At 34.5% G+C, this 21,581-nt stretch overlaps 1 long non-coding RNA gene across 2 annotated transcripts; it reads right to left on the bottom strand.

Moving 5' to 3' along the window:
• Positions 1–7,296: 7,296 nt before the first annotated feature.
• LOC112146180 lies at positions 7,297–14,846 on the bottom strand. Of its 2 annotated transcripts, none has more exons than XR_002919227.2 (5): positions 14,563–14,846; positions 13,920–13,943; positions 12,808–13,040; positions 12,507–12,641; positions 7,297–12,072 (listed from the first exon to the last, which is right to left on the bottom strand). It is a non-coding gene; the product is annotated as an uncharacterized LOC112146180 (long non-coding RNA). The 2 variants fall into 2 exon arrangements; XR_002919226.2 differs by having other exon boundaries at positions 12,507–12,644; positions 14,563–14,679.
• Between the last annotated feature and the right edge of the window lie 6,735 nt (positions 14,847–21,581).

Raw genomic sequence — 21,581 nt, 5'->3', positions numbered from 1 at the left:
CATTTGCTTTTTATAAGTGTTTTATAAAATAAGCTGATTGAATCATTAATTCATTGAACCTTTAACTTACTTGTAGGATCACAATAAAAAAAAAAAACACTGTCTAAGGCTACACTTTCATTTTTTAAGAAATGAAACGCAACTGAAATAAAAAATGGGGCGTGGTGTGAAACAGGCTAAGTGGGATTTTCTGTTTGTATGTGCATGACAAACGAAAGGTTTATTTACATTTGTCAGTGCACAGCTATGCTGCTTGTAGTGTTTTGTTGTTGTTGAAATGTATTCATATGTATTTACACTTTGTTTTCATTACATTAAATTCTGATGATTGTATTTGCACATTTTATTTGCTTCATCAATAAAAATATTGCAAAGTTTGCTATTACAAAGTTTGCTCAGCTGTTGACAAGACAAGTTTAAATAAAAAATAAAAAAAGATTTTGATTTATGTTTCAAACCTCAGGAACATTCTGAACTCGGTATGGATTTTTGTGTAGCGTGTCACCCTGGGAAACAGCTGTGGTAACCTGTGTTGATCATTTGGTTAGTCAACTCCCTCTCCTAACAGAGACAATAAAAGTAACTAAAACTACTATTTCACACTCTGATTTAAAATCCTTAAACCCTTGGTAACACTGGCCAAACCATTGCTAATACATATTTCAAACTCTAGTTTATCTCTAGGGGAATTTACGACTGAGAGCTGCAACATCTTTGGTGTGAAACATGTAAACTCTACGTAGCCTCATATCTCATTTTAGAAGACATACAGAACGTTTGTCATTTGAATCAAACATACAAAACATCTCTTCACAGCTCCAGAAGAAATGTATTGTTATTACTGTTATCTGTAATGCTATTCACACCGAATGTGGCAGAGGCGTCACGACTCAATTTTTAGTTACTGTAAAGATGCGATCTGCCGCGGTGTGATTTTGAAAGCTTTTATTCACACTTCAAATTTTCACCCTTAACAATTGAAAACAGTAAAGTTAGAACAAAAAACATTTTGTTTTGAAAACTTTCTTAACTTTCACAGTAAGAAGCCTGGCACTGCATAGATTCAACCAGAGAGCTGTATAGCAGGAGTGTATCCACTGATGGAGTCATTTAAATGCTCATCTGTCAGTCTGGTTCTGAACTTTGACTTGATGACATTCATGTCAGAAAAGGCAGATTCACAAAGGTATGTTGACACAAATAATAGGGCTGTTGATCGTTGCTAAGGTGGCAATCTGAATTAATTCACGAAGCTCAACAATTCACGCATCGAACGACCACAATTCTTTTTAAAGGATGTATGGAAATTTGAATTATTTATATTTAATCACCATAATTTATACCTTGATTTAGAACAGGAGATCAAAATCAATAAAACTGATTAAAAAAACAAAGATTTAGATAGAAAGAAATGTTTTGTCATTTTAATCGTTTTTAAACAACCTTCAGGTTAGTAACATAAAATTAAAAAAAAACATTTTAAAAAATCCCTGCTGAACAACATAACCTGAAAATGTTCTCCACATTTTTCTATCCCCAAAGCATTATACTTTGGCTCAGAGCCCGTATGAAAAAAGTCATTTGTTTCCGCTGCAGAATCAGCTGATTCATGTTGATTACATCAGCCTTTCAGCAACGCAAGACTGAGTTTCTCTGCTTCAGAATAAGATGTTTCATTAATTGTGTCAACTGTTAGAGTTATCATAATCAAAATAATGTTAACACTGGAGCTAAAGCTAATGTTAAAGCTAATTCATTTTTTCAGAAGTTGTGTCAGTGAACAGGACTTCAGTTTCAGTTTTTGAACGGAAAAAAAGCTCTCTCTAGTCTTATTTTGAAAACCGAAAGCTTCACCTACACCAGGGGTAGGGAAACCTGGTCCTCGAGAGCCACCTTCCTGCATGTTTTCTAATATACTCTGCTCTGGCATGTTCTTATTGGCTGGACACACCTGAACCAGGTAATCAGTCATGAGTAGGGACTCATGACAGTATTATCAATTATGACAACGTGGATTCTTATCAAAAAGTTTTTTTTTAATCAAATAAACACAAATAAAAACAGTATTTTATGGCCTTTTAGATTCCTAACTATTCAGTGCCTTTTCGGGGCTTATTTGGATGAAAACAGAGCTGATCTCTTGATGATAGATAATATTTTTAGATAAGTGAAAATGAATAATTTTCCACGGCACACCTGAACATCTCTCGCGGCACACTAGTGTGCTACTCAGACTCCGGGAGAGCTGATAGCTGTTGCTGCCGCTTAGGCTCGAGCAGAGCGGATGGCGAGCGCTGATGCCCAGATGCCTGGCCGATATAGTGAGGTCTACTGCCCAGGCTGTGGGTCCCTGGGGAGCGGAGCCCGCTCTGCTTGCCTGCTGCTGGTTAGCTGCCTGGTAGCCCACAGATCCACCTCGAGTGCTGTTGTAATGCGTGCAACAGCTCTAGCTTCCTGGGCTTATGATGTTTTTCTTATTTTCATAAAGACAATAACCAAAAGACGCCCCAGTTTTATTTGTATTCCCCCCTCTATGGTTACAGATCAAACTGGATCACAGACAGACAGAAGTAACATTTAAAACGTCCCCCAGATGCAGCTCTTGCTGTAGCAGTGAAACACACATCACCCGGAAAGACTGAAAGATCTTGTGAAAACAAATACAGCGATGACCGGTGACTCTGTAGAGATCCCCAAAACATATGGCTGCTCCACGGCGGGGGCGTCAAAGCGCTGAGCAGTAAATTTGACTGGTGTCAAAAGAGAGGCAGGAGACACGAATTTGACACATTTGCCGTGTCCGGTTTGAATACACCATAAGTTCTTTAAGTCTTAACAGTAATCTTTTTCTGCGACTTCTTTATTTTCGTTCCAACATTTTTGTCTCCAGCAAATTACATAGACCGACTCCAACATTTTTGCATTTTTTGATGCTTTTATTTTGAGACTGATTTTTCATTAGTTTCATTGTCTGACCAGCTTTACAACTAGTACGTTCTGGTCACCACATGTAATAAAGAAATCGCTCTACCACCCCAGCAAAATGAGTAAGCTGAGAAAGAACCAACATGTTTCCTATGAGAAAACAGGAATCAATGCTATACCTCGTAGAAGATCCTGCCTCAAGACCTTCCTGAAGCATCCTGTCAGTAACGGGATCATCCACCCTTTCTCGACGGGTCGAACAAAACCCAATCTCCTGACCATATGGTGAGAAGTCCAATTTCCCTCATCGAGTCACTGCTGACAACACCTGTTGCCCATGTTAATCTCCTTTTTTGAGGATAACCTACATCCTCAGTTCATACAACACCTTTTTATGCACAGCACATATTTAATGCACCCACACACTTAGCATCCCTCATTTCAATATTTACATTGTTGTTTTATTTACATTTTTTCTACTTTTAGTTGCTAGTTGACATCTCTCGTGTATGTTTCACAAATGCTGATTGCTTTTTAATACCTTGATTGACGTCCAGTGATCCTGCTTGTTTAGCGTCATTTTATTCAATAAATATTAAAAAGGATGTTGTTGTTTTTGACTTCATTATTTCTTTTTTCATTGCAAAGTCAATTCAAAGTTGAGAGACTGATAAATTGAATATCACTTTATTGATTAAAAGTAATTTTAATTAGTATTATTTTTCCTTCACTATGAAGGTGGTGCCCCGAGGATATTTTTTATGAAATCTCCAGTTTAATAAAATTGTGGCTGGATGGCTCAGTGGTCTAAGTGTAGGGCTACCACACAGGAGACCTGGGTTCAATCCACTGATCTCCATCCAGATTGGGTCCTTAGGCAAGACCTTTGAAGTTGCTGCCTAACTGGGTTCCCCTGTGCCTTTCAAATACAAGAGTTGCGTCATGAAGGGCGTCTGGCGTAAAAACTATGCCACATCATTGATGCGAAACAGTGGGTGCTATTTTCCCCGAATGGGATAAGCCGAAAGATGAACAACTCCAGTTTAATAAAATGAATAATTTTCAAATAACCTTGGGAAAGCATATTTCATATGCACCCCTTTCATACTTCATTTGCTTCACATTTATTCATACTGCCAAGTTAGCTAAGCACCTTTCTTCAACAATGCTAAATTTATTTTTTAATTAATGCCCTCGTCCTGTCCAGCAGCTGAACTTAGACCTATGTTACTGTTACAGTAGGACGTTCTGAATCTTCTGACACGCAAGGTGAATATTTGAATAAAATGTATTAAAATTAAGTTAAACTTCATTTATATCAGCTATATTTGTGTTTGTATTTTTTTTTAGAGATGAGGAATAAAGATACTAAAAAGGAAAAAAGTTGGAGGATGAGTAAAAAATAGGAAGTGGTAGAACTACAATACGAGGCATCAAATAGCTCGAGTTTTGTTACTCTCCAATGTAATTGTTTATCAAAATTGCAGTTCACAGAAACAGTTGTTCATACATACATGTGGGCACCAAAAACCTTCAAATTTGTTCAATTTCAAATTATGTATAAATGCTAGTTCATGTTTTGACCCTGTTCTGCCTGCCTTGTGAGAAAACTAACTCTGGATAAAACATTTGATCTGTATCCAAACCTGTGAATTACAGTGTGAGAACCAGCACAGAAGAAGCTCTCCGTCACATTCTACAATCAACCATCCCTGAAAAAGGCCCAGCCAGTTGCCCCACAGTGTCCTTCTGCCTCCTCAGAGTTGCCAAGACCTGCTCCCCTCTTTGGTGTGGATGATCTGGTCTCACCCCTGCTTGCCTTTCTACAGAGATTTGATAAACCTTTGCTCTTTCCTGGCATTTGGAGCATTCATGCATTTGGGGATTGAGTTATTCCTAAGCAGTTTGTTATATATAGGCAAGAAGATAGTTGTGAGTCTAACCAATTTGTAGATAGTTCAATGGGAATTTGTAAAAGAAAGATTGTGAGTAGTATTTTTACTTTTATTGCATCCATTCTGTCAATGATATAAACAGTTTGGTTGACTCATCATGCAAGTCTAGTATCCTTATTTATTTTATTTTTTTTCTAGTAATAGAAGGTATTTTACCTGGACTGAAGAGGATTTTACAGAACTAAAAGTCTATTTGTTCAAACTGATGTGTTCAGACAAAAATATTTTTTACTCAATATAGAAATACTTAATGTATTTTTATCTTAATTCATAGAATTCTAAAACTCCAAATTTCCTAAAGAAATGATTGAAATGTTTTATTTTGAATGTGTTTTGGAAGGTTTTACAATTCCATTTGTAATCAGTCTACATTGACACAGAATAATTAGTACATTTTTTTTATTATAAAAATATATGTAGTCTTGTAATTATTGTATGCCTTATTCACCCAAATTAAAAATATTATTTTACTTTTGATTGTAAAGATAAAGAGAAAACTAATTGCAATCTAATAACAAATCTATTATTCACAGCTTTTTTAATCGGTAGTTTAGGATATGTTTTGATGTCATAGGGAAATACTGAAGGGGTTTTATTTGAAATTGAGGGGAACAATATTAAGGAAACGATTAAATGAGAGGATTAGGATGACCAGCACCACTTGGCATTTCTGAGTGGAGATATCATGTTCTCTTTTTGAAAGTCCATGGTTTTTCTTGGCACTCTAGCTTCCCCCAACAGTCCAAAAACATGCTTCATATGGTATTTAGTATGTTTTAATTGTCTCTTACATTGTATATAGCAACTCAATCTTCAAAAGGATTCAGCAAGTCCAGAAAATCTGAGTTTGATGGTGTATGTTTGACTTTGATAGGATGTGTGTAAGTGTGATAGCATGTGTGTAAAAGTCTGATAGCATGTGTGTATGGGTTTGAACGTAAATGTTTATAAGCTTGAAAGTAAATGTGTATGAGTTTGAAAGTATATGTATATAACTTTGATAGTATGTTTGTATAAGTTTAAAAGTATGTATAATGAGTTTGATAGTGTGTGTGTATAAGTTTGTTACTATGTGTGTATAAGTTTGATAGTATGTGTGTGTGAGTTTGTTACGTGTGTAAGAGTGTGATATTATATGTGTATACGTTTGATAGTATGTGTGCATGAGCTTGAAAGTATGCTTGATAAGTTGGATAGTATGTGTTGTGTCTGAGCTTGATAGTGTATGTGTATAAGCTTGATAGTATGTGTGTTTGAGTTGGAAAGCATATGTATATAAGTTTGGTAGTATGTTTGTATGAGTTTTAAGTATGTATAATAAGTTTGAGAGTGTGTGTAAAAGTGTAATAGTATGTGTATAAAAGTCTGACAGTATGTGTTCATACGTTTGATAGTGTATGTGTCTCAGTTTTAAAGTATGTGTGATAAGTTTGTTACTATGTGTGCAAGAGTTTAAAAGTATGTGTGTATTTGTTGTTACTATGTTTAAGAGTTTGATATTATGTTTGTATAAGTTTACAAGTATATGTGTATATGTTTGATTGTATGTGTGTGAGTTACAAAATGTGTGATACGTTTGATATTATGTGTGTATAAGTTTGTAGTGTGTGTGTATGTTTGATAGTGTGTGTGTATGACTTTGCTAGTATGTGTGTATAAGTTTGATAGTGTATGCGTATGAGTTTTAAAGTATGTGTGATAAGTTTGATACTATTTGTGCAAGAGTTTAATAGTATGTGTTGTTACTATGTTTAAGAGTTTGATATGATATCTGTATAAGTTTAAAAGTATATGTGTATACGTTTGATTGTATGTGTGTAAGTTACAAAATATGTGTGATAAGTTTGATATGGGGCGGCCGTGGTGCAGTGGTAGTGCGGTCGACTCCTGATCAGAAGTGAGCGGGTTCGACTCCCGCCTTGCCAGCCCGTGTCGAAGTGTCCTTGGGCAAGACACTGAACCCCGAACCTCCCTCTGGTGGGAGGTTGGCGCCAGTGTTCGGCAGCGGAGCCACCACCAGTGTGTGAATGTGTGCGTGAATGGGTGAATGGGTCTGTGACTGTGAAGCGCTTTGGGCCCTCGAAGGAGGGTAGAAAGCGCTATACAAGTATACGCCATTTACCATTTACCATATGTGTGTATGAGTTTGATCGTATGTGTGTATAAGTTTGATCATGTGTGTATGAGTTGTATAGTATGTGTGTATGAGTTCAATAGTATTTGTGTATGAGTTTGATACTATATGTGCAAGAATTTAAAAGTATGTGTGTATTTGCTGTTACTATGATTAAGAGTTTGATAGTATGCCCATACAAGTTTAAAAGTACATGTGTATACGTTTGATTGTATGTGTGAGTTACAAAATGTGTGATAGATTTGATATTATGTTTGTATAAGTTTGATAGTATTTGTGTATGAGTTTGATACTATGTGTGTATGAGTTTGATAGTGTATGCATATGAGTTTGAAAGTGTGTGTGTGTTAAGATTGTTAACTATGTATGCAAGAGTTTAATAGTACGTATGTATTCGTTTGTTACTATGTGTGTAAGAGTTTGATAGTATGTCTGCATAAGTTTGATATTATATGTGTATACGTTTGATAGTATGTGTATGAGTTTGAAAATATGTGTGATAAGTTTTTTACTATATGTGTAAGAGTTTGATGGTATGTGGATAAAAGTTTGATTGTATGTGGTTATAAATATGTGTGTATGAATTTGAAAGACTTATTTGTTAAAAGTTTGCTACTATTTGTTTAAGAGTTTGATAGTATTTGTGTATAAGTTTGATAATATGTGTGTATAAGTTTGATTGTATGATTGTATGTGTGTATTTTTGATAATGTGTGTATGAGTTTGATCATATGTGTGTATAAGTTTGATAGTAAGTGTGTATACGTTTGATGGTGTATGCATGAGTTTGATAGTATGTGTGTATAAGTTTGATAGTATGAGTGTATAAGTTAGATAGTACCTGTGTATAAGTTAGATAGTATGTGTGTATAAGTTAGATAGTACCTGTGTATAAGTTAGATAGTATGTGTGTTTGAGTTTGATAGTGTATGCATGAGTTTGATAGTATTAGTGTTTAAGTTAGATAGTATGTATGTATGAGTTTGATAGTGTATGCATGAGTTTGATAGTATGTATGCATGAGTTTGATAATATGTGTGTATAAGTTTGATTGTATGTGTATGTTTGATAATGTGTGTATAAGTTTGATAATACGTGTGTATAAGTTTGATAGTATGTATGCATGAGTTTGATAATACGTGTGTATAAGTTTGATTGTATGTGTATGTTTGATAATGTGTGTATAAGTTTGATAGTTCGTGCGTATAAGTTTGATAGTACGTGTTTGTAAGTTTGATGCTATGCGTGTATAAATATGTGTGTATGAATTTGAAAGACTTATTTGTGATAAGTTTGCTACCATTTGTTTAGGAGTTTGATAGTATGCGTGTATAAGTTTGATAATATGTGTGTATAAGTTTGATTGTATGTGTCTGTTTGATAATGTGTGTATGAGTTTGATAATACGTGTATATAAGTTTGATAGTACGTGTGTATAAGTTTGATAGTACGTGTGTATAAGTTTGATAGTACGTGCGTATAAGTTTGATAGTACGTGCGTATAAGTTTGATAGTGTATGCTTATACATTTAAAAGTATTTGCGATGAGTTTGTTACTATTTGTTTAGGAGTTTGATCGTATGTGATTTGAAGCTTCTAAGTAAACGTGTATGAGTTTGAGAGTATATGTATGTAAGTTTGATAGTGTGTTTGTATATGCTTGTTACTAGGTGTGTAAGAGTTTGATACAATGTGTGTATGAATTTGCTTAATTTGTGTGTATAACTTTGATAGTATGTGTATATTGGTTTTGAAAGTATGTGTGTATACGTTTGTTATTGTGGGTGTAAGAGTGTGATAGTATGTGTGTATACATTTGTTATTATTATTTGTGTAAAAGTTTGATAGTATGTGTGTATGAGTTTGATAATACGTGTATATAGGTTTGATAGTGCGTGTGTATAAGTTTGATAGAGTGTATGCATAAGTTTGATAGAGTATGCTTATACATTTGAAAGTATTTGCGATGAGTTTGTTACTATTTGTTTAAGAGTTTGATCGTATGTGATTTGAAGCTTCTAAGTAAACGTGTATGAGTTTGAGAGTATATGTTTGTAAGTTTGATAGTGTGTTTGTATATGTTTGTTACTAGGTGTGTAAGAGTTTGATACAATGCGTGTGTATGAATTTGCTTAATTTGTGTGTATAACTTTGATAGTATGTGTATATAGGTGTGATAGTGTGTGTGTCTAGTTTGATAGTTTTTGTATTGGTTTGATAATATGTGTGTATTGGTTTTGAAAGTATGTGTGTATACGTTTGTTATTGTGGGTGTAAGAGTGTGATAGTATGTGTGTATACATTTGTTATTATTATTTGTGTAAAAGTTTGATAGTATGTGTGAATGAGTTTGAAATTATGTTTGTATACTTTTGTTTATATGTGTGTAAGAGTTTGGTAGTATGTCTGTTTAAGTTTGATAGTATGTGTGTATGAGTTTGATAGTATTTGTGAACAGGTTTCATAAATGGTGTTGAAGAGTTTGATAATATGTTCGCAAGAGTTGGATTCTAGCTTTTAGTGTTTCAGTTTGAGGGCATATCTGTCTGTTTTGTATGTGTGTGAGAGTTTGAGTTTGATGGTGTGTGCATTAGTTTGATAGTATATGTGTATGATTCTTATAGTATTTATGTATAGGTTTGGTAGTATGTGTGTCTGACTTTTATAGTATGCAAAGTTTGGTGGTGTGTTTCAGTTTCAGTTTAATGGTATATGTGTAAGAGTTCATAATATGTCAGTATAAGTTTGAATGTATGCTTAATTAGATGGATAATAGCTTTGCAGGAGTTTGATAGTAGTTGTGTTTGATGGTATATGAGTAAGAGATTAATAGTATGTGTTTGATACTGTGTTTGTATGAGTTGGATCGTAGCGTTGTGTAAGAATTTGATATGTTTCAGTTTGATGGTATGTATGTATGATTTGAATGGTATGTATGCATATGTTTAGGGGTATATGTTTGAGAGTTTGACTGTATGTGTTTGAGCGTTTGATGAAATAATATGTGTGTATAGGTTTCAGTTCCTTTTAAAAGTTTGATAGTATGTTAAGAGTTGGATAGTAGCTTTGTGTAAGTTTGCTAGTATTTGTGTTTCATTTTTATGGTACGAGTATATGAGTTTGATGGTGTGTGTGAGTTTCAGAGTACGTATATGAGTTTGATATTATGTGTGTATACATTTGGCAGTATGTGTGTCTGTTGGATTACAGCTTTGTTAGCGTTGGTTAGTAGCTTTGTTTAAGAGTTTGACAGTATTTCCATTTCAGTTTGATGCTGTGTTTATGAGTTTGATAATGTGTGTGCGTGTTTGAATTTGTGTGTGAGTTTGATGGTGTATTATATACTTTTGTTAGTACATGTTTAAGAGTTTGATGGTATGTGTGTATTGAGTTTGATGTAAGTGTATACGAGTTTGATAGTTTGTGTTTGAGTTTGAAAGTATGTTTGCATGAGTTGGAAAGTAGCTGTTTAGGTGTTTGATAATATGTTTGTAAGAGTTTTACTGTAGTCTAGTATAAGATTTAAAAAATATTTGTGATTCAGTTTGATGATATGTTTTTATAAGTTTGATTTTATGTGGTTATGAGTTTGACAGTATGTAGTTTGGCAGTATATATTTGAAAGTTTGATGGTTGGTGTGAATTAGTTTGTTACTGTGTATGTATGGATATGATAGCATAAGTTTGTTAATATGTGTTTTTGAGTTTGGTGCTGTGTGTATATGACTTTGATAGCATGTGTGTTTATGTTTTTTACTATATGTTAATGAGTTAAATAGTATGTAGAGTTTGGTGGTATGTGTTTAACAGTTAAATGTTATATGTGTATAAATTTGATAGTACGTTTGAGATTGTTTGATGCCTATGAGTTTGATGTTATGTGTACAAGAGTTGGATGGTATTTGTTTGTGAGTTTAATGTGTGTATGAGTTTCATAGTTTGTGTGCATGAGTTTAATAGTATGCAAAATTTGGTGGTATGTGTTTGAGAGTTTAATGGTATGTGTGTATAAGTTTAATATGTTAATGAGTTTGATAGTAGTTGTGTGAGGGCTTTGATAGTATTTTTCTGCAAGTGTTTGATGGTATTTGTCTAAAAAGATTATAATAGTGTTTGTTAATGACCATTAAAGTTGTGTACTTGTGCAATATATGAGAGGCCATTTAAGACATAATTTATTATTTGTCGCACAAACTCATCTATACTCTAACATACATACTATCATAGTAATTTCCAAACACTCCAAACATACTATTAACCTTTTACGCACACACACAATCAAACTCATGCATACATGCTATCAAACTCACATAGTAAGAGTATAGTAGAGTTTGTGCCACAAACTATTATTATGTCTCGTTTGGCCTCCCACAGACACATTCCCTGTGTAGACTGGCAAATGTGTGTTTGTAGAATTGTGTGAGTGAGTGTTTGTGTAAGAGTTTGGAAATGATAGGTTAAATGATTCTTTCTACAACTAAACATTGTACTGGGTTACTTATTACCTGCGAGAACACACAAGGGTTATTTCTTTACCAAACATCTGAAGCAGTCAGCCCTTCATTAATCTGAATTCCCCATGAGCAGTTAGAACTGAAAAAGCTACGTATTAAAGCAGTAGTACATTTTCTAGACCAAGCTGTTAAAGCCCAGTGGCCCTGAAGAACAGAGTCCTGTGAGAAACTTTTACATTTCACTGCCAGCAATGAGAACATGGAGAAACAGATCAAGAGCAGACAGAGAAGAAGTGAGAGACGTCAATCAGGTTGTTACCACCACTAAATCCGTTATCAGTAGTAGGAGTTAAGTTAGTCATGCCAGTAGTAGTTGAGTAGTTGTACGTTCTGTTTTATGTAATCCTATGTCAGTACTGTCTGTGGGATTGACAGTGGCAAAAATTGGTTTCTTGCCAGTAATCACCTCATGGATCCAGTCCTCATACAATTACACATAGGCAAATATCCCTGACATTTGACAAAATATACTACTATGAACTTCAACTCCATATAGAACCCATTAAAAGAAGTCCTGAGCCACAACTGGGGATCCAGGGACCAACTGTGAAAAAAGAAAAATGTGACTTTATTACTCTTGATTTTTTATTAAAAATGTGTTTTAAAATACATTAAGATTCATTTTCTATTTCTTTATGGATCATAATAATTTCTGTAGTTTTTGCATGTCTACTCTTGGATTTTTGTTGTTTTCTTTTGCTATATTAACTTTCCAAAAGTACAATTATGTTATTGTCACTGCATTCTTAAATATCCTTGGTCAAAACATTATTTTAAACAATGATGTCCCAGTGGTGTGAGTGAGTATCGTGGTCTGATTATAATTTAAGTCAGATAAAGTAAAATGTGGGTTGAAATGAAAGTACTGCAAAGAAAAGATCCTCCTAAAATGAATAAATAAAATTGAGGTTCTTTTTCTGACTAATTGGGGAGCCTACTTTATAAGAGGTAAACGTAAAAATCATACGTGATAGCTACCTGACACATGCTCAGTTCTCCAATTCCGTGTCTCCCTCTCTCTCTCTGTGATTTTACGATTGGATGTTAGATTATCGCACTGCTCTTCGCCCACGACTGACGCTTCAACTTTCCTCATGGAGCTGACAATGTCCACTGCTGAAGTGAAAGTTTAAAGCTTAAGCAAGCTAAAAAAATGACATGAAACACTTCTGACCAAATGATACAGGTGTTTTTTGTCTTTTGGATAAAATAATGAAAAATAGTAACGAACGGAAAACAGTAGGTTTGTGTCATAAAAAACATTTTAAGTGTCACTTACCAGAAAAAATTGCTGACCCGGGTGGTAGTGCCGTTATAGACTGTGCTTGTGTTAGCAAAGGGAATTAACTGTAAAATTCACTGGACTTGATAGCTTGTAAAGACAAATGCGAGTGGAGTACCAGAAATCATCTTTACTGCTGCAACCAACACAACTGGTTCACTGTATTGGGACTTTTGCCAGAAGGATGTCTTACATCTAAATAAGCCACAGTGTCTTTGATGTTGGCGTGACTGTATCAAACAGAAAGGGGCAAGATTTTTAGTTCACAGAAATGGTTAAACGGCAGTAAAAATTGCACAAAATACCTTGAAGCACAGATATTTAAACAGAGAACTCTTTAACACAGATCACAGATACATTCTAATATGAACATGCCCACATTTCTATGACTCTCATACCAGAATACTGTCAATTTGGTGGCAGAAAATGGATACCAACCTCTGAGTCATAATTGACCATCTACTGAATATGGAATATTCATTTAACATCGTAACCATATCTCAAGCTTTATTCAGCTGTGAGAAGAACACTGATTTTGACAAAGAAGTGAATTTGGTATCAATATAATAATCTTCCCTGATCATAATCAATAAGCACACCACTTTGTTACTTGAAATGTGACATGCAATATTGATTCCCACAATAATGTTATGACTTCTTATGTAATCAACAAGAATTTAATCTTTGTCATTTGATATTATTAACACCTAAATGATCTGCATTTGGGCTGGTAAAGTATAAACAACTTTAAATGGAAGTTAGGAAGGGGGTTATGATAACAATGCTTACAAAAAATGGGGTTAAACCCAATAGGAGTGAGAATTTATAAATCTTCCCACTCCCTTTCAAGCAATTATTTACAGACAAAAAAACATAACAGAGTTGAATTATACAAATTTGCATCCTCCTGCTCCCTTTCTACCAATTTAATTAGCTTTGTTAGACTTTATATTTGAGTCATGCACTGTATGTATCAGTGCAAATTTGTCTCTATTTGATTGAAAGCAAATATATTATAATTTACATATTTACAGATGTGTATATAAATATATGGATATGTGTAAGTATATGTATGTGTGTGTGTACTATTGTATCACTTGAATGCTCACCAGTCACAACCGCTGCAGGACAGCCTGAAACATGGAGCAGAGAAACAAACACATTGAATCAAGAACGTGACTAAAAGTCAGCTTTTAGCACCAACAAGAACCAACATCTACATTATGATTTTGAGTTACGACAACAAATTGTATTTAAACTGGAGAAGCTGTTAAATAGTTTCGAAAAAAGTGAGAACAGATGGATTGTAGTGAGGAAGTAAAAAAAAAATCTGTTTGATATTTAATTTGTCATTGATTAACAGTAACTTTTAGTTGCCCCTCCCTCTTTGGCCTCTTCCTCTATCCCCTTCATCAGTTAAACAAATTCGGAATTTTCTCACAGGAAAGCAGGATTCTCACAAAATATTTAAACCGTCTCAGCGTGCTTTATGACCAAAATTTAAACAGTAAAATCTTTTTGGTAGCATAAATAAATACATTCAAGAGGCTTTTGTTTTAAGGTGGGACATCACAATAACACCTTTCAAGCTTTTTAATTGGACTAGTTATTTTTTTAATTACTTTTTACTTTTAAATGAACATCTTAACAAGAAATATTGTCAGAAATATTTTACATGATTACACAAATGTCTGGTGATAAAATACTACTTTCAGTCTAAAACTTCTACAAGGTAGGCGAATACTCTCTTACCTGAGCAAAGCAGAAGGGTCAGCAGAGTGAATCTGCACCCGAGCTGTTGGAGATCCATCTTTAACACTATCTTCTCATGCAAAGTCTCAGACTTTAAGTACTGCTGCTTTGGTCCACCCACCGTATGAGACTGTCACGCAAATGTAGTTGAATTCTGACCTCCGGCAAATATCTGTCATGACTGGTAACAGGTCAAGCTAGTTTTTTAAGATTCCTGTGTTTGAAGATGTTCAAGTACCAAACCCTATTGTTATCAAAGTGTACAGGGCGTTTTAAAATCTCATACTTCTTTGACACTTGAATTCAATAGACACAAAAAAACAAAAACTCCCTAAAGAATATAAAGCAAATCTTTGTTTTCACGTTACTCCCTGTATTGTATTGCTTACTAAAACATCATCTTTGGTGCTTAAGTATGGGAACTAGTCCTAAAAGTTCACTACATCTTAAATCTCAAAAAACTGCATTCCATATCATACATACCAGAGCAAACAAGTAATTTTATTTTTTTACAATCTAAATTATTAAAACTTCATGACCTAGTTAAATATCAAACAGCACAAATTCCTTTCAAAGAATTCCAAAATCTTACCAATTGTCATAATTGTAATCATAATCACCATGATAAATTTCACGTCAATGAAAAGGCCTATTCTTAGGGGAGACAATATTTTTAAACTGTCGGTGGTATGAACTGCTCTAAAAGGTTTTTGCAATATAATTACACCATATTAAAACTGTGTATATGAAATCTAACTGTGGGAAAATAAGTTGCCATTTCCCTGAACCTTTGTGTGATTTTTGACATGTAATCCACATCACATCACGCATACCTCAATACTGAAAAATACTTGTTTTCAAATACTGAGTTTTACATGCCAAAAAACATATGCAGTAGAATTACTGGTGTGAATGCTTTTGAAGCATTCACACAATAACTTAAATAATATCCATACTAGTAATTATCCTGCGTACGTTTTTTGGGACGTAAAACTCAATCACACTTTCAACGATTTCAGGAATCTTATCAAAACATTGAGCTCATTCAGGGCATTACTGCTTGTACTTTTGGTATTTATACATTTTATTAGAGCTGTCAGGCGATTAAAATCTTTAATCACGATTAATCGCATTGTCCAGAGTGAACTCGCGATTAATTTTTAAGGAAAAAAATGTGCGCTTTGTGTAATTTAGTAGTTCTACATTAGTTATGAAAACAAGAATGACAAAATTAATAGTTTTCATCAGAAATACTTTATTTTGTAACATTGTATTGAGATACACCTTTTTAACAATAAAAGGCAGTAACAGAAAATGCCTAAAAAAAGCCCAAGTGCAAGTGAAGGGCATTTTAAATTCAAAACTTCAATCAACGTTCAGTAAAATAAAATAAAAAAACATCAAAAATAAAATTTCATGTTCATTTTTTGTCAGGACCAAATCTTTTCCTCCTCTGCTGAACTACAGTAATGAATGAAATAGAGATTTATCATTTCCAATGAAAAGGGGGATACTCTGTGGATAGTTTGACAGTCTGTTACTGCCGCCACTTTCTCTGGCTGCAGCTCGATGCAGCGACGTGTCCAGTGGAGCTCACGCCATGAATATTCCGGCAGACAGACCGCTATGCTGGGGTTGGATCACGCTGAAACCTCCAGAACATTTAAAACGTCCCCCGGTGCGCTTGCTGTTCAGAACGTCGGGGGTCCGCAGCTCTCGGGACGCGTCACCGGACGCGAGCCGGTACCACCAGACGTGGTACTAGACCACACGAACCGGAGCAGTGTTAGGGTGCAGGAGCCCTCCAGGTCCTAGCGCCGGCCGGTTTTAGCTCGCAGGTCGGTGTTTGGAGACCTGCCCGTGATCTAGTGAGAGCAGCCGGTGAGTTAAAGGGGGGACGTGCGGTATGGAAAGGCACGTATGAGAAAGTCCGCGATTAATGCGTCAAAAAAATTGTCGGCGTCAAGCACATGTCAGATTAATGCGTTTTTAACGCGACAAATCTGACAGCCCTACATTTTATAGTTTTTTTTTAAATATTTAGCAAAATATGAGACATGGGAAATAAATGAGAAATTGCTCAAATCTTTCAACAACTGTGTGAACTTTGAAACTTGTGAACTTCTGTATATAGTTCCAGCTATTGAGAAACCATTCAAACTTTAAAATGTTCAGCAACTACTGGGTTTTTAGGGTAAATTAAAATGTACCTTTTATTTCAGCTACATGCTAGCTGTTTTTGGCTAATTTAGACCTTTTTCAATTTTTTTAGAACAATTTGGAGTTTAGCTTATACTTCAGCATTATGCTAACTGTTTTAACAAAATTATACCTTTTCATTTTTTTTAAGAATAATTTGGAGTTCAGCTAATATTTTAGCATTATGCTAGCTGTTTTGGATTGTTTTGACATTTTACTGTTTTGTTTTGTTTTTGTTTTTTTTTTGGCTAATTTGGCATTTACCTAAAATTTTAGTAAGCTTTCAGCTTCAGTATTTTCAGCTATAGGCTTCAGCATTTTTAGCTAGCTATCATTTTCAGCTCTCAGTTCCAGCATCTTCAGCAGCCACCTTTAGCTTACAGCTTTCACACCAGCATTATCACAGGTAATGTCATCTATCGAGTTAAAAGAATGGTTGAAATGCCACCTTAAAATACATTTTGGGTATTTTCTTGAGAGTTTCTCTGAAGTCTTAAATTGCTATTTTGGCCAATTAGCTATCTATGTACTGAATGATACCCTATTAGAAGATGGAGACAACACTCCCCTAAAGTTTATGTCGTGATGTCTCAAAATGGCATTCTGAAATTGCTAATGGTGATTCACTTCCACGGAACCTCATTGTGTCCAATGTTGATGCAAGGAAAAATAAACAGTGAAACGAAAACCTGTTGTGCAAATTTACAATAGCAGTGGGGATTTGTAATAGAATAGCCATCAAGCCACATGTACAAAGTTTGTCATCAATCCACCCATCAATTACTTGTCACTCAACAAGGTTTGGGTGTGAATCTGAGAGAGCCTACTGAACCTGTTTCTCTTGACTTTTCCTCCAGCTCCTCAGGAGTTTGTTGGTCATGAAATATTACCTCCTTAGCATATCTGAATACTGCTATACAGAAACGATTTATTGGGTAGAAATCTCACCTTAACTGGCTTTTTTTTGCCTGTGGAAGTGTAATGTTCAAGTTGAGTTTTCTTGGTTTTGTTCTTAAGGGTCCTTCTTTTTGTCTCATTTATAATTTATATAAATTATAATTCATAAATGATGCATTCAGTTTCTCAGCAGGTTGAATTTTGTTGCTGGTGATTCTCTGTATAACTCCACTTGAGTTTAGTTTGTAACTGAAGTCAAAATGATTTTCTAAAACCAGCACATTGCTAAATCCTTTGTTTCATCCCACTGTCATGTTTCAGCTGTTAGCTAAAACTTGTCCAACAACTCGACTCATATTTAAATTTTTAGGAGCAAACTGCACCTCATAGTCAGTTCTTTCTGTTTTAAGTCTTTTACTCCATTTCACACTCGTGTGTTGTTAAATACACGTTTTAAATACAAATACAGTAAAGTATTTGAACATCCTGTGATTTTGAAAGTTTACATCTAAACTTTGGCAAAGAAGACGCATTGTTTCAACCAATCATAGAAGGCGATTGTTCTTGTCATGAACTTGGTGATATATTTTCTATTTGCATCAATATGAGGATAAAAAGTCCTCTAATTAATTTTTTTCCCTCCTCTGATAATGCGGGGCATCAAGTCATTAAACTAGGTCACAGAGAGACGGAAGCATCGCTGAAAGTGCAGCTATGCAGACGCAGCTGCTGCTGGAGAAACTCAACGTACAAGGAGATTCTCTGAATGATCTTATGAACCCAGACATGAAGACGTACTTCAGAATAAATAAACCTGATCTCTCAACATCATCTAAGTCTTCCATGCATAAATGAGATATAGTGAGAATTCATGGAGTGATGGGGCTAAAAACAAGTGGCGGTATCTCCTCCCTCACACAGTTGAAACGTCAAGTATATTAACACATTTTCTGACAAGCAGCGAGTTTATGTGCAAATCGGTGTGAACATAGCATTACTTCATACCTGCTTATTGCTGTTTGGAGTACGACCTGGATGAGCCCACAGTTCACTGAGGGGTTAGACAAGGTAAAGTGAACACACACATTTCTGACCGAGGGACAATTTAAAATCAACAATGACTCTATAAAGCGTGTTTTTAGACCTTGGGAGGAAACCTGAGTGCCCACAGAATAAAAATGTGGACATTTAGTCTTTGTGATTTTGTAGTTATTTTAATTTTGCTGTATGGTTTGATTGCCTCCTGACACGACCAAAGGGTGACCCAGTATGTTACTGGTTATCTCAAAATCTGTTCAATCTGTTTCAGAGTTTATGTCAAACTAGTATACATTAGCATAAAAATTTATCTTCTGAGTAATATCTGGATAAAAATTCAACCGAAGACATTTATATCCATTATCCTTAGTTTTACAAAATGCCAAAAAAGTCCCCAGTCACCATACACCAAGAATTTAGGCGAAGGCGAGGCAGCAGGGGTAGCCAAGGCCCCCCAGACATCCATGCAGAAAACCAAATCAAGGGAAACCACTACTGGGATGATCCAATGCTACCCATCCAGACCAGGGCCAAAAGTGGCCCCCAGTGCCAGAGAGCAGGTTTGGCACATGAGCAAGGAGACCACAAGCCCCTAGTTTGAGAAGGATTGCCAACACTCCTGTGTGTTTCTTTTGGGGGTTCACTACCTTTGTTGTTTCTTTTTTTGCAACTTTTTATTTTTTGTTATTATCACAAATGATATACAAAGAGGACAAAACATATATCATAAATTAAAAATAAAAAAAACAGAAAAAGCAGAAAAAAAAAACAAGATAAACAACGGGACTCTACCCATAGTACACATAGTCATCTCTCCATAGGTACAACATCAAAAGAGGCAGACAAACACACCCAGACATAAAGAGAAAAAAAAAGATTAGGAATAAAAATAATATTGATAAAGTAAATAAGGAAATAATTAAGAAAAGTAAATTAAATTTGGAGTTTATATTTTTAAATGTTGTTTCAATTCACCCTTTGGCTTTCATATTCAGCTGTATCTATCAGAAATATTTTTACATTTGAGTACATATTATAAAATCAAACAACCTGTGGTTTAGACATTTAAATAATATTTTACTCTGTTCCATTTCTCATTAAATATGTCTGTTTTCATTTGGAGGGAGGCAGTCATTTTCTCCATCACATATACTTGCCTTAACTTATTTTTCCAGTTATCTATTGTTGGTGGTTTAACATTTTTCCAGTTAAGAGTTATCATTTTTCTAGCAATTACTAATAATATATATAGGATTTGTCTTTGTTCTTTGTTAAATTTAGTGTTGGGTAACTGGCCCAGTAGAAACAACAGTGTGTTTGTTGGAATTTCTTCTCTGAATATTTTTTCTATTTCCTCTTTAACCATTATCCAGTAGTTTCTGATTTTAGGGCAATCCCAAAATATATGTGTTTGATCTCCTGTTTTGCCACATTGTCTCCAGCATTGTGCTAATACAGATTGCTTTGTGAACTTAGAGATAACCATTGGTGTATAATATCTAATTTTACATTTCCAATCAAACTCTCTCCATTGTTGGCTGTTAAGACATTTGTGGCAGTTTTCAAACATTTGGTCCCATGAATCATTTTCAATTGTATTGTTGGACTCTAATTCCCATTTTTCTTTTATTGCGTAAGTATTATGTGTTGTACACGATGACAGTCTCTTGTATATCTGAGAGGTAAGATTTTGCACTGGAGTCTGTTTTTCTAATATAACTATTATGAGTTATTCCATGCAGTTTGTTTTTTTTTTATTCTTTCCCTTTCTTTGTGGTTTGTAATATAGTTTCTGATTTGTAAATATCTTTAAAAGTCTTTTTTGGTGAGATCATATTGTTCCTGCAACTGGGAGAAAGATTTAAGGTGTTCTCCCTCAAATAACTGATTTAAAATAACGAGGCCTTTCTCTACCCATCTTTTAAAGCCCATATCCCCTAATGATGGTGGAAATTCCACGTTTTCTGCTGTGGGCATGGCTCAGGAGAATGATCCATGATCCTTAATTTTATTTTTTATTTCTGACCAGATTTTTAGGGTATGTTTTATCCATTCATTGTCTATCTTATATATATTAATTTGTCTTTTATTTATAAATGGGAGCATTGATAATTGTATATTTTTAACTTCTCCTTGTTCTATTTTATTCCATTGGGCTTCTTTATCTCCGGTTACCCATGTTACCATTGCCCCTATCTGAGTAGCCCAGTAATACATTTTTAAATTTGGTAGGGCCAGGCCTCCCTTATTTTTAGCCAAGTACAGTGTTGCAAGTTTGATTCTTGTTTTTTTATGTTGCCATATAAATTTATTTATTGTTTTGTCTAAAGAGTTGAAAAAGGAAGATGGAACTTTTATGGGAAGCGATTGAAATAGAAATAAAAGGCGTGGTAGGATATTCATTCTAATTGTTTCCACTCTGCCAAAGAGAGAAAGGGGGAGAATTTCCCATCTTTTAAGATCATTTTTTATTTCTTTAAATAATTTATCATAGTTCATTTTAAAAAGATTTGTTGTTACATGTGTAAGTGTAACTCCCAAATACCTAAATCCTTCTTTGGACCAATGAAAGGATGTTATTTCATTAAGTTCTTGTGGCCATGTTCCCGATATCATCATTGCTTCTGATTTGTTTTGATTTATTTTGTATCCTGAAATATCTCCAAACTCTTTTAAACATGACATAAGTCTTGGTATGGAGGAGATTGGATTTTTTATAAATAATAAAATATCATCAGCAAAAAGGGAGATTTTATGAACAAAACTCATACCATCTTCAATGCCTTCTATTTGATCATCTTGTCGTATAGCTTCAGCTAATGGTTCAATACTTAAAACAAATAAAATAGGTGATAGAGAATCGCCTTGTCTAACTCCTCTTTCTA

The sequence above is a fragment of the Oryzias melastigma genome, linkage group LG8, assembly GCF_002922805.2.
Source record: "Oryzias melastigma strain HK-1 linkage group LG8, ASM292280v2, whole genome shotgun sequence".
In the NCBI taxonomy this organism is placed as follows: domain Eukaryota; kingdom Metazoa; phylum Chordata; class Actinopteri; order Beloniformes; family Adrianichthyidae; genus Oryzias; species Oryzias melastigma.
Note: the sequence above shows the minus strand (reverse complement) of the source record. Positions and strands in the feature narration are given on the sequence as shown.